We start from the raw sequence: 14,442 nt of genomic DNA, 5'->3' as shown, positions 1-14,442 counted from the left end.
CTTCCAGGACTTACTATTGGCCTGCCAGTATGGCTATTCTCAACCTCTGTTGTTCAAAATAATGTGATTCCTTAGCAATCAAATCAGCATCCATTTGATACTAAAGTTGACCCCTCGCCTTCTTCCTCTTCGCTTGGTGAAAGTAGTGATGCTAATAACCAAGTGGCTAAGAAGAAGAAGAAAGGTAAGGAGAAGAAGAAGAAGCCAACTCAGCAAGGGGGCAACCAAGCAGCCATAGATTTGGATGCATCAGCTGGTGAAAATTTGCACATTAAAGCTCACAAACCCAGATATCCTTGCATAATTTGTAGAGGAGACCATTAACATCGAGATTTTCCGTGCATTCCTCGGATCTTGAGAGAATGGTGCCCCCTATTCGCACCAACCGGTGTCATCAACTGCTACTGATCATGTTGATAATACACCATCAACTAGTGATAGTGAAGTCCATGGACAGAAAGGAAAAGTCAAAGTTCCATGTGCGTTATGTGAAGGGAACCATATAATTTCTCGTGTCGTTTTTTGGGTGAGGCCAAAAGAGTCTTGGATAACTGTCCTGCTTCACCACAGTGACTTCCATATGGATACAGGAAACACTTCCCAAGTCCTTTACTAGTTGAAAATCCGATTGACATAATTCAACCATCGGTCGAAACACCTATCATTGAAAGTGAATCTTCTGAGTCCATATCAAACCAAAGTCAATAGGTCAAAATGGTAGTCGACCCAGTTTTTCCTTCAGATGATACCACTCTCAAAGAGAGTAAGAACGATACTGTTCAAATTCTTTTTGTTACTTCAGAGTCCGATGAACTTGGGGGCAATCTGCCCATTCCTTCACAACAAGAAGAGAATCTCCTAGTTCCCGTGACTCAAGGGGTTAATTCAACCGTTTATTTAGTACCCCCTCCAAGCAGTCTGGTTACTTCCTTTGATTGGAATCGACTAGCAAGATCTTGCCTTCCTTCTAATGTACCATTCCAGATCATAGTACAAGTTTACAAAATGATCGTGTTTAGCACTATCATAGATGAAGGGGCATCAGTGAGTATCCTTTCCTCAACTGCTTGGAAAGTGCTTGGTTCACCATTGATTATGCTTGTTACATAGAATTTGTCAGGCTTTAACAAAGGAACCACTCGACCGTTAGGGATCCTTCCTAAGTTGCCGATAACTTTGAGAAGGAAAACCGTTCACTTGAACGTGATGGTAGTCCAAGGACCGTTAGATTACAATCTGCTCCTTGGGTGTGACTATGTTTACAACATGGAGGCTATTGTTTCAACGTGCTCTCTAGTGATGTGTTTCCCACAGGAAGGCAAAATTGTCCAGCTTATTGACCAGCTTTCATTTCCTGGTTCAAACACAGCTCCAAGTCAACCATCATCCCTAAACGGTCCTTTTGCATCAAGAGTGTATCTTCAACCTTCATTCCATCCACCTAATTACCACGATTAGTCTGGTGAATGTAATGAAGCTTAGGGGGCATGCACCCTAGTCTTCGTAGGCAGACGAACCCAACTAAAAAGATAGGTTTCACTATAGGTTATGTGATTGGAAGTGTTATCTCACACCATTCACCTTTGTCTATTTGATGGACAAAGCCAAGGGAGTGTTTTGTTGGCTCCATTGACAAAAACAATCCTGCTTAACCTCAATGATTCCCATATGGTTACCTAAAGACTCTCCTTTTCTCAATGCCTGGGGGCATGCAAACCTTTTTATGAAAGCGAAAAACGACCAATTTCATTTTTTAGCTTTTTAGTTTTTCAACTTCTTAGGTTAGGTGATTGGTCCAACAATGTCTGCACCATAGACGGAGCAAAGGAACAGTTGCAATGAGTGATCTTGTTAGCCACCCTCTTCACATCACCATGTTTTGAGAAGTTCCAAGCTTACTCAGAACTAGTTGCTACCCTGAAACGCCACTCGTTCCTCAAAAAATGAGTCTCCTTTAAACTCTTTTCAGACCCGTTAAATATGAAAATATTTTCGAGCTATTGGCCTTTCCAGCTCGCTAAAGAGATTGGAAGTGTCATCCCTCCTATATATTTTAAACTTTTCAGACCTGAGGGATTATCTCATGAAAAAGTTTGAGCGCTTGTCTTTTCAGCTCGCTAAAGTGATCAGAAAAGTCATCCCTTTTGTATTATTTTAATATTTTTTGGACTTAAGGGATTATGCTACGAAAAAAACTACTAGATTTTCCTTTTCATCCCTTTTCAAACTCTCTAAACATGAAAAGGATTGAGTTCTCTTTGTTGTTAAACCCATTAAAACAATAGCGACAAACTTGTCCACCTAGACAAGAACGAGTTTCACTATCGTTAGACTCACTAAAACATAGCGACAGGTTTGCCCGAAGGGCAAATTATAGAACAAGAATATGTTATCCTCCTCAAGCTTGACAAAAATAAAGAGGTACTGGTCAGCAATGATTGGGGAAAAAGGGAAGAAAACTTGAAGAATTTTATTGGTAGTAGGTCGCTCTTGAACATGAAACTTTCACTCCATCACCATGATTGAGTCAAGTTGGGTTATTCCGTTCATTGGTCATATCACCATTGATCCTCCATACCATCCATATTTTGGGGTTAATGGTACCAATCCATCTTAGTGTTGCCAATATGTTCAGGAGAAGTCATTCAAAGAATTCACCATCCAGCTAATGCCTCATCCACTGCAATACCTTCACCCCCCATTTTTCATGACCGCCATTCCTGAACCTTGTATCATCAGATCGTTTTCACCTCCAAAAAATCATTTGCTTCATTTCATGTGGTAGATGTGGGATATGTTAAGGCCCTCCTACGACGGGTCACTTCTTTTAGACATCAGCTCATTATCCAAGAAATTGACTTAGAAAAAACCCTTTCATTACTTTGAAGCTTGCATGCCTCAATGCCAAGTTTCTTACTTCTGGTGATAGGTTTACATCAATGGCCTTTGACTGAAAGATTTTGCATGGTGTTCGACATTGGATCATATATTCACACCATGTGAATTGTACTGTAGTACCTTGAGGGTCATTATCATTATTGGTGATTCCTCTCGTGCCTATTAACAACTTACATTATTGGCTGGTAATCAAGCAATGTCATTCCATGTTCGACTTCAGAACATCTTTTCACATGGATTGACTTGTACATTAGGTGAAGATTGAACGAGTTTGAAGACCCCAGATCTAGTTTCATCCATCCGGGCTGCGATATATTCAGGAATATAAAGACATCAAATGTACACAAAAGCTGCACAGGTGATCATCCAAGCTAGGGATGATGACTCTACATGTAAAGAATCACCAGTCTACAACTGCAAATGATTAGCTTTCCTATGTACATGAAAATGAATTTATAAATCTGAGCATGGGAATGCCCACCTCAGCTAGATCATGAAAATGATATGATGATGATGTATTGTATTGTATCTTATATAGGTCACCTTCTAGCTCGAATGCCTCGGATCCTCATGATAATGCATTTCACTCGACATCAAAAGAATTACGACTTCATGCTTTAGGGTGCAACTGTTATAGACATATTTGGGCACTCCAACCCCAATCTTATATTTTGATAAACTAAGGGCTCTCTAACCCCTAAAAGTGTTGTTTCATACCCTAAAGGATCATGGTCAACTGATCACAACATTCCCCAAAAGTTCCACCTAGAAAAACACTCAGAACTGGCCAAAACTAGACCATACTGACTGATCCACTGTCAGGGTGCGATGCATACTGACTTCTACACTAGTAAGGTGTGATGCATACTGAAGAGGCCTTCTGTGGGGTGCGATGAGCGAGAATGGACAAATGTCCAAGACAATTTACTAAGTGGATGCTCATGGAATCTTCTAGAAACTTCTCCTATGACACTTGCCTTTCTGAATTCGCCCAGGGATGAGTAAGAGATCCAAGAAATCTCCAAGTGGAACCAAGAACAACAAGTGGAATGAAACTGATCAAAAACCCAGAGATGACTCACACCCTTGCAGACATCTATAAATGGATTCATCATCTAAGAGATCTAGAGGCTGGAATTTTGTAATTTGTAAGGAAGTGTTGGTAGTTTGTATCTGAGAAAGAGTATTGTATTGTTGGGTGATCTTGCTTTTCATGAGGTGAAGAAGGCTTTGATGCTGGGAGGATGATGTTGGATCAAACAGTTGGGTTGTAATTCTCCCTTCTATTTTAACAAAGTTCTTTGAGTTTTCCTCCATACAATTGTGTATTTGTGAATGTTGTTATTTGTGAATGCCATTGTATGTCCAATGTATTTCTGATTCTGCATTGCTTATGATATAATAGATCAAGATGCTTTGATGGTGTTTTGTTACTTTGTCTCTACAGGTATTCTTTGAGCGGGATAAGTAGGAGAAGAGGTGCAAGCTCTATCAAGGGGGAGAGAAATCAAGCAAGGAGTCAAGTGGAAGATCCAGATTGGTCCCTTTGCTTCTCTCTTATCTATCATACATAGAGGATATTGCAAATTGCTTTGATTGTTTGATTCTAGGGTAGCTTCCAATCCTAGTGGGACTAGCAGATTGAGAAGACACTAGTTTTCCCAGAAACATTTAGTGAGTGAGGAAAATGAGGTAAAAAAACTGCTCACTCCTTCTTCGTAGATTTAACGAGCCTGAAGAAGGGAAAAACTCTAGGATTTTTTTATTTAATAGCAAGAAATAGTCCCAGAAAAGCAAGCGCTCATATCGTTGTCGTAAATGTTTAATGAGCCCAATGACAAAAACTCGGGGTTTTTTTCAATTTAACGAGTGAGAAAAGTTCCTAAAAAGAATGCTCAGAGCTTCTTCACAAGTGTTTAACGAGTCTAAAGAAGGAACTTGGGGTTTTCTCAGTTTTGTGAACGAGAAAAAAAATCCCAAAAAACAATGCTCAGTCGATCTTTTCTCAGTTTAATGAGCTAGAAAAAGAGGGAAAAAGAGTTTCTCGTACCATCATCATATGTCTTTAATGAGCCGAACGATGAAAAGCTCAGGGACTTTTCAGTTTTAGAGCAAGAAAACATCCCATAAAAGAAAGCTCTCATAGAGAATTGCACATGGTTATTTCTGTCGTTCAATCCTGAAAATTCTTTCATCAAAACATGAGAAATTTCTGTCAATATGGGGTCATGGTGCATGATAATTATCATTGGAAATGGACTACTTCTACTCTAATGACTTCAATTAAGATAAGTCATGTCTCCAAAGTGACTATAAGGGAGTTCTTGAGCTTCCATTTTCACCATTTGCATCATTTGAGAGCTGTGAGAGTGTTTTGGAGCTAAAGAGGAGCAGATTTCCCACGGACAATTGTGGGAGATCCGAGAAACCATTCGATGTGTCGTTAGTCCCAGGTAGGAGATAAAACCTTAATCTTGTATTATTCAACCTTTTTTACCAGCATTTGGTGTGATTTTTTGGATATCTGGGGAGCCCTAGTTCTTAAAATGTGCCTAACGTCCCCTAGCAAGTCTGTAGGGAGTGTTAAACTCCATTTACGACCTGCTGGAGGGTGTTAATCCTCCCTATATCTCACTATGGGGAGCGCTAGTACATGAGGGGGCACCCTAAAACCTCAGGCAATGAATTAATATGCATTTTTTCCCCGTTTGCACTGATTTTTGGGTTGATTTGTGCAGGTTTTGAGCCATTATGACTAGTCTATGGAGAGAATGGACCCATGACCGACAAGAATTGTTGATGCGAAATGATCCTACTTGCATACTTGGATTGCGTTGTTGTGGGTTGATGAAGTATGCTAAGTTGGACTTGATGAAAGCTCAAGAGAACCTGTTGAGTTGGATTATTCAGCGCTGGGATGAACATGAGCAGGTGTTCAGGATTGGAGATCATGAGTTGGCCATTGATCATGATGATATATAATTTTTGACTGGTTTGTCGTGCCAAGGAGCACAAGAAAACCTGACCGGGGGTAGGCCTAATCCTCGATCCACCCTAGAGCTGGTTCAAGCTTACTGTATCCCTAAGAGTGGACTCATCAGCAACAGAGTCCCCATAGAGAGGATTAGGTCCAGATCTATGAGGGCCATTTTATGGTTGATTGTGCATTTGGCAGGGTCAAAGAGTCCCCACGTTGCAACAAAGGCCCAACTATTGCTTGTAGTTGACTGTGTCTAGCCTCAGATGTTCAAATGGTGTGAAGCAGTGCTTCACCAGTTGAAGGCAGAATTGACCGCATGCAAGACTCAAACCCAACAGAGTTTTGGGTATGGTACTCTCATTGTCTCATTCATACTTGAGAGGGTACCTGTTATGCGCCTGAGGATGAGCTTAGGTCCCTTTGATCTGAGGGAGCCGAGACAGGAGTGATGGGAATCACTTAATCCTCGCACAAGAAGAGGATCTATCCAACACTTTTTCAAGGAATATTTCTTCGAATGGCTTAGTGGCCAGATTATGATGATTGATGACTACACCTATGAGGGCATGGACTTCACCGGCGACCCTGTCTTGATTCTGCCTCCTGGGACCAACTAGGGGCCTCAAGGTAAGAATGATTTTTGAGAGAACTTAAAGTATTTTTAAGATTTTGAATATTTATGTATGTTTTTGTTGATTTTATGGGTGAACAACTACAAACATGAAGCTTTTTTCTTGACACAAATGTGGCACCCGTATGACCTGCCAGCAGAACTCGCTAAGTGAGTTGGGGAGACCAACTACCTAATGGGGGCGGGGGTGATGCTGACAGTCTTCGTGAGGTTCTAAGGAACCTAGAGGGCTTGAGCATGGGTGTGCCTCCCCTTCCTATGAGGGAGATCCCCACTCATATGCAGTGACACATAGTCGGTGTGCCTGAGCGGTTTCTGGTTCCTCTTCGGAGGATAGCTAGAGCAGTGTTATCATTTCATGAGCAGTAGGCTCTATTAGCAGGCACTTTGGCATAGCCAGTGGGTGTTTATAGCTAGGCTTAGTAGCCATTTTGTACTTAAAACACCCAAGTTTTGGAATATTTTGATGTAAAAGATTGGATTCGATATATATATATATATATATATATATATATATATATATATATATATATATATAATATATATATATATATATATATATATATATATATATATATATATATATATGTATGTATGTATGTATGTATGTATGTATGTATGTATGTATGTATATGTATATATGTATGTATGTATATATATATATCTACAAATATTTTGGTATTTTATGATGTAAATGTTTTTTAAGTGTTTTTGTAAATTTTTAACTGTGTAAATATTTACTTTTCATACATGTATCTATAGTGAATGAGACAGATGCCAATCTAACACATAGTTTTCCAATGAATCAGCAATTGTATTAAATTCTCTAGGAATGTGCTCATATGTGATAACTTCAAATTGACATTCCAAGAGTCGTACCCTTAAATAATGATATAACAAGGTTGGATTACGAATGTGATAATGATTTGTCAATTGCATAACAACAAGCTAAGAGTCTAACCTAACCACCAGATTGGAGATGTCCCTTGATGACGCTTTAGTGAGAAGTGAAATTACAGACATGTACTCAACAATATTGTTGGTGGCAGTACCAAGAAATACTCCCTCGGAACAAAACAGTTCCAACTCAGATGTGTAAATGACCCAAGCAGCTAATGTAATGTGTCGTGTGTGATGACTGGCACCATCTGCGTATCCTATGTATGCTAAGGGTAATGAAGGAATATGCATTACGAGAAATATGTATGAGACAAATACTTCACTAAATACCAAAAATCGAGTCACATAAAAAATAGAATAGAAAATTATAAATACATAAAATTACAAAGCACATGCCTAGTGCAGTACTAGGCATAATACTTTTTTAGATAGAGCCCATTTCGAGGCTCAGCGCGTCGGACTCCTTCCCAGTCCTGAAGTTGATATGCCCCTTTTCAGAGGGATTTTTTGACAACATATGGACTGACCCCTAAGTGTTGAAGTATTCCTACTGCCAAGATGTCATGTTTTTTTATCATAGAGTAAAACAAGATCTCCCTTTTGATAAGAACGAGGCTTGACCTTTTTGTCGTACTGGGCTTTGACCCGGTACTTGTGGGCTTCGAGTGCCAATTCAACATCTCGACAGGTTTCATCCAGTTGATTGAGGTATAACAGGTGCTCTTCTTCGGTAGTAGTTCTAGGCAAGAGTTCAACGGAGATTTGTAAGGAAGGGATCTGACACTCGATTGGTAAAACTGCTTCCAGGCCATAAGCCAGTTGAAATGGTGTGAAGCCTGTAATAGTCTTAACTGAAGTTCTGTATGCCCATAGCACAGGATATAACATTCGATGCCAGTGGGTTTTATGATTCCCTACTAACCTATGGATCATGGTTTTTAAGACACCATTGATGGCCTCTACTTGACTGTTAGCTTGGGGGTAGTAGGAGGATGATTGATCCTAGCGAAAACCTAGCAGTGATGTTAAGTTAGACATCATGTGATTCTAAAAATTAGACCCATGGTATGTAACGATTGTGCGGGGTACACCAAAGTGACAGATGACCTGATGAAACAAGAATAGCGCCGCAGTTTCTCCATCAGCCCGGAAGGTGAGAAGGGCTTCGACCCATTTCGTGAAATAGCCCATAGGTACAATAATATGGTTGTGCCCAGTAGAGGAAACGGTGTTGCAAGTTACAAAGTCTATCCCCCATTTTGAAAAGGGACCGACAAATATAACTAGGTGCAGTAGGGTCAGAGGAACACGCATTTTATTTGTAAACACTTGACAAGGATTGCATTACTAGATAGCCTTGATACAATCTTTGAATAAGGTCGGCTAGTAGTAACCTGTGCGGAAGATTTTCTGAGCAGTAGATATGCCAGAAAGATGACCACCACATGCCCCAGCATGGCAGTCATTTAAAATATGTTCTGTCTCTTCATGAGTGAGGCAATGTTGAAGAACTATATCTGTACCACGATGATATAACGTATCGTTAAACACTAAATAGTTTCGCGCTTGGTAGTGGATGCGACGACAGACACCTGATGATAGCTCAGGGTGAAATCATTGTGCTTGGAGGTAGACAAGAATGTAACCATACCAATGGTCAGTAGTGTCGATAAGATAGAGAGATTCATCCGGAAGAGGATCATGCGCTATCTTGTTAGGATTCACAATGAGAAGATCTGATAAAAGTTCGGCAAAGACTAAGGAATTTTTCACCTAGGCAGCAATGAAAACCAAATCAAATTGTTGGAGGATCACTATCCATTTTGAATATTTCCCTCCAATTACTTGACAAGACAAAATGTGTCTCATGGGATTCTCCAAGGCAATGATAGTAGCCTATCGCAGCAGTATGTAATGTCGGAAGTGGTTGACAGCAAAGGCAACTGCCAAGGACAAATTTTCTACATGTGAATATCTGAGTTCGAGCCTAGCCAGGCCTTTCAACAAATAATATATCACATGTTCACTCCATTCATCATGAGTTTGAACCAAGACCATTCCTACAGAGGATGGCGAGGCTGCCAGGTATAGAAGAAAGTCGTGCCCGTAATTGGGAGCGCTAAGGAGTGGGGCTGATATAAGCGCCTTTTTCAAGGCATCAAAGGATCATTGAGCTTGATCATGCCACAGATACGACACTCCCTTCTTAAGTAGGCGCATAAAGCATTTCGCCAACTCAACATAGTTTATGATGAACCATTGTAAAAAGTTTGCTTTCCCTTGAAAATGTTGGAGTTGCAAAATGGATTGTAGTTCAGGCAATTGAGTAATTGCCTTTACTTTATCGGGATCAACCCTAATCCCGTACTTGGAGACAATGAATCCAAGTAAGCATCCAGACTCAACAAAGAAAACGCATTTATGCGGATTCAGACGTCTGTTATAAAATCGACACTTAAGAAAGATAGCTCTTAAATGATATAGGTGTTGCGTTCACTTCTTGGAATGGGCTGGAAGGTCATCCAAGTAAGCTTGAACGATATGTCTGATATCGTGAAATGCATAGTCCATGGCCCTTCGAAATGTTTCTCCAACATTATTTAAACCGAATGGGAGTTTTCGATAGGCAAATATTCCCCATTAGAAAATGAAGGCGATTTTGTGTTGGTCTTTGGGTCTTATAGAAATCTGGTTGTATCTTGAGAATCCATCCATGAATGAGAATGATTCACAACCGGTGCAGTCGTCAATGATTTGTTCAATGAATGGTGTCAGATAACTATCCTTTGGACATGCGGTGTTCAAGTCTCTATATACGACACATATGCGGATGGTTGCTTGTTTCTTATTGACAGGAACCAGATTGGAAACCCATTCCGTTAAGGGAACGTAATAGACAAAACCAACACGTAACAACTTTTCCACCTCAGTTTTGATGGCTGTCATTTTGCGGGGGTGGACTGGTCAAAGCCTTTGGTGGACAGGTTTAGAATTATCGTATATCTTGATCTCATGCTCGACAATAGAAGGATCTATTCTAGGCATTTCCTCGTAAGACAAAGAAAATACATCGTGGAATTCCTTAAAAAGGTAGGTGAAGTTTGCAATTTCCTCAAGATTGCCATCTGCTCCAACCTGGATGTTTTCTACGATGCATGTTGTGACAAAAATATCGATGAGCAATGTATTTGAAATATTGCCCATGTTTCCTATTGAGTCCAAATTTTAGATAGTCGTATATGGAGAGGAAATGATTTCAAGTGCGTCAGATGATGGGATTTGAAGAGGCATCATGTCCAAATTAGATATCAAAACATGATAGTGCGAGTCCTCCCAAGGTCTATCTTCTAAACTCATGATATATCTAATAGCTTCGTCCATAGGTAGGACTTGATTTAGGGGATCGAAAGAATGAGTAGTTGTGGGAAGGGTAGTGGAACCATTGGACATGACCAAAGTGACTCGAGACTTGGATACAGATTGAATGGCCTGGTAGGCCAATTCAGGTAGTGATAGCAGCATTTGATCTCCATAAGTGTCAACGCCTAAAGGGGTCGGTAGGATCCAAGGATCGACCAGTTCGTGAGGAATGGATAAAACCATATTGACCGTCTATGGAACTGCTAGCGGAAGAAGAGGGAAACAACCCATCATGGAAGAGCCCTTCAGTAGACCAGTACTGATACTGATGTAAGAGTCAGGTACACCACCCACTAAGGGTACAGAGCCGCTTGGTAACGGGGAATAATCAGGGGTGCAAAAGGACAGTTGGTCCACTGTGACTACCTTTCCATCCAATGGAAATAGGATGATGCGAAAGACAGTAGAAACAATGGTATTCATTGTGTAAATCCAACTGCGACCCAACAAGAGATTATAGTCGAGCTTTCTATCTACGACTTCGATGTCCACCATTACCATTTTCCCATACAAGGTGATGGGGTAGCTAGCTAGGTAACCTTTTGGGATGAAAGTGTGGTCGTCAAAAGCTTTAAGGGAATTCGACGATAGGGATAGGGTAGGAGAACCTAAAGTGATCCAACATAAAGCCAACATTATGCAGGTTGAAGCACCTTTGTCAATGATAGTTTGATGTATTCCTTTACCTTTCGAAAAGATTTGCACCTGAAATGCAAGCTGGTGAGAACGGGGAGGTTTACATTTTTCCATGTCGAAAATTGAAAGCATGGAATCCTAAGGGTCGATACCACCAATAGCCAAAAGTAGAGCTTTCGTTTGTGCTGGAGATATTTGTAATACTTCGAGCATTGACATAGTCGACGACGCTTACACCAAGTCTTCTGCAATGCTGTAGTTTTGGGCAGCTCGTACAGATGTATTGTGCATTGTGTGTCGAAGTGCCCCTTTAGCTGGGTGAATCACAAGGTCAAAAACCGGCCTTTCAATATGAAGATCGTTAGGCAGCGGTGGCTTTTGACTTGAGGAGGGTTCCTCTGCATGAGTGACAAGAGCTCCATAAGATTTGGCTCTGGTTTGTAGATCTACCATTTCAAAGGTGTAAATGGTAGAGGGTCCATCACGACCTGAAGGATGTTAAGAACCACCATTACCCCCTTGCGAGGGTTGGGGTTGGTTTGCAATAAGGTGTTGTTGTTGCTAAGTGGAGAAAGGATTATTTAGGACAACTGGGGTCCTGCCAGTGTCCTTTTTAGCAATGAAATTTTTGCATTCCTAAATACGCAGAAAATGATAGGTCATGTGGTCTTCGACACAGATTTTGCAAGGGAATCTAGCGGGTTTATCCCTTCCATCATCAGAGGCTATAGTAACCTTCTGCTTTGGGTTTTTCTACTTTGTAGACTACTCTTCAAAAGGAGTAGTCTTTTTCTTATTCTTCTTATTCTTACCACAGGGTTTTTGTGTAGACTGCACATATTTTGTCGTAGTGGTAGGAAGAGCAGTCAATTTTGTAGAGGTGTCCACTGACATCTGGGCAATGTGACTATTGAGTTGTTTTACAGCAGCCCTAGAGGTTGCATCAATAACCCCATCAGCATGCGCTCTAGGTTGCTGAGTGGTGGGCGCAGTGGAGTTGTGAGAGGCATTGGGAATTATGTCGTATAGAGTGCCAGACTATGAATATATCAAATCTAAGTGTTGGGCACGACGAATGGATTGGTCTTCTATGACCGCACCACCTAAGGTGACATCCTTAGCGATTTGGACGAGTAGAGACTTGTAGAACCAAACCATTAATAGATAGTTTGGTAGGGGAGCTTTGACTAACCTCTGCCTATGTCTCCATTAATGTATATGATCAGATATGTGGGTGGTGATATCCAAACGTAATGAAGTGAGGAGTTCCGTCCCAGTTTCATAGCGGATGGGTAGTTGGAAGTGCTTTAAGAATTCCATCGCTAGAGTGCCAAAGGTATTGACTAACGCATGTGGTAACACAATGTAGCAATTGGCTGCATTGCCAGTAAGGTTGTGGGGAAAAAGATGTAACCAATACTATCATCCACCATGGAGTTAGAAACACACCATAGATGATAGGTGATGATGTATGTACCCGGATCCTCCCCTTGTTTCCCTTTGAACATTTGGATGTTTGTCGCTATTTTATGCGGGATTAGCGGCCAAATTAAGTTATGATAGATGGGGTCATTTGTAAGTTTGTACAATTCGAGGATATCAAGCATTTCCAAGAAAGGAAAAGTGTTTGATGCCCCTGAATCGGACCAACGCGATGACATATGACTTGAGGATCCTTGCAGTCCTCCCATCGTGTTGTTACTAATATTATACACAGGTTGCGTGGTATACTAGGTGACTTGGGTTTGTATTGTATTGTGGATTTCCATAGGGATTGTTAGGTTGGCAGATAGAATTTCCCCAGGATAAACAGTGCCCCCTTGACTCATTTGAGGTTGAGAGTAGGGTTCCCCCATGGATTGTTTGGGACCTCCTTAAGGGTTCCTGCTCTCCACATAACTAACCATAGGTCCTTGACTAACTTAACGAGGGTTCATGTCAACGAATGACTGCCCATGCATGCCTGAAAACGGAGGGGGAACTGTTACATTCACGACCAGTATATGCATATTGGGAGTGGTGCCCCAGATACTTGAATATGGGGGTTAGAACTATACAATGGATGCTGACCATATTGTTGGTTGAAGGGACCCGCGTTAACTGTGCTATATTGAGCGTTATAAGGAGGGTTATATGTAGCACTTGCTGAAGGTCTAGGGGCTGACACAAAAGGGGTTGATCCCAGAATGGACTGGGTTCCACTGGTGGAGGGTGTCATGATAGGGTTTGAACCTGGTAGAAATGGGATAGCGAGGTTCACCATCAGAACTATGGTACTGATTATCGACTAGGGAGTGGTGGTGGACCAAAAGTGTCCAAAAAATCCCACGACCCGTTAGTCATCAACGGGATGGGTAGAAATGTTCCAACTGAAGAAAAAGGAGGTATAAATGCAATAAGAACCAAGAGTGGGCCCAACAGATTTGTGATCAGAGGATTCTATGGAAGAAGAAATCATTCAATGAAGAAATCCACCGGTAAGCTTGAATCGTGGGATGTCCAAACTGATTATGTGTGAGATCTCAGAGTGATTTCCCGAAGACGGGGAATCTAGTTCACTAGAGCTCAGTGGATCCTCCACAGTGAGTGGGGGAAGTCCTAACAACCATCTAGATTGACGACAAGGGCCAGATGTAGCCACAGTGGCTGATAATTTTTATCAGTAAATTTTACAGTGATGTTTATTAAAGTCTTAGTGATAACACTCTAGCACTTAAAACAAAAAATACACTAAGTAAATCATTCAACAAGCAGAGGGAAATGACCCTGTCTAATAAATGCCGATCACTGGAGATGAAACCCAGTATCACAATGAATAATAGAGAGAGCTTGCCAAATGTATAGTTATGGTTACTCTAGAGCTTTGCTCGAACCTCAAATTAAGGGGCCAAGTACTCTCATGAAGACGAACACCCTCCCAAAAACTGAAGACAGAGTAGGACCATCTGTGTTAGTTACCAGGGTAGCCCGCCCTAGT

The sequence above is a fragment of the Pinus tabuliformis genome, chromosome J, assembly GCF_031772625.1.
Source record: "Pinus tabuliformis cultivar Carrire ecotype Pingquan chromosome J, CPIR1, whole genome shotgun sequence".
Lineage (NCBI taxonomy): Eukaryota > Viridiplantae > Streptophyta > Pinopsida > Pinales > Pinaceae > Pinus > Pinus tabuliformis.
The sequence above is the reverse complement of the archived record's forward strand: the minus strand, read 5'-3'. Positions refer to the sequence as shown.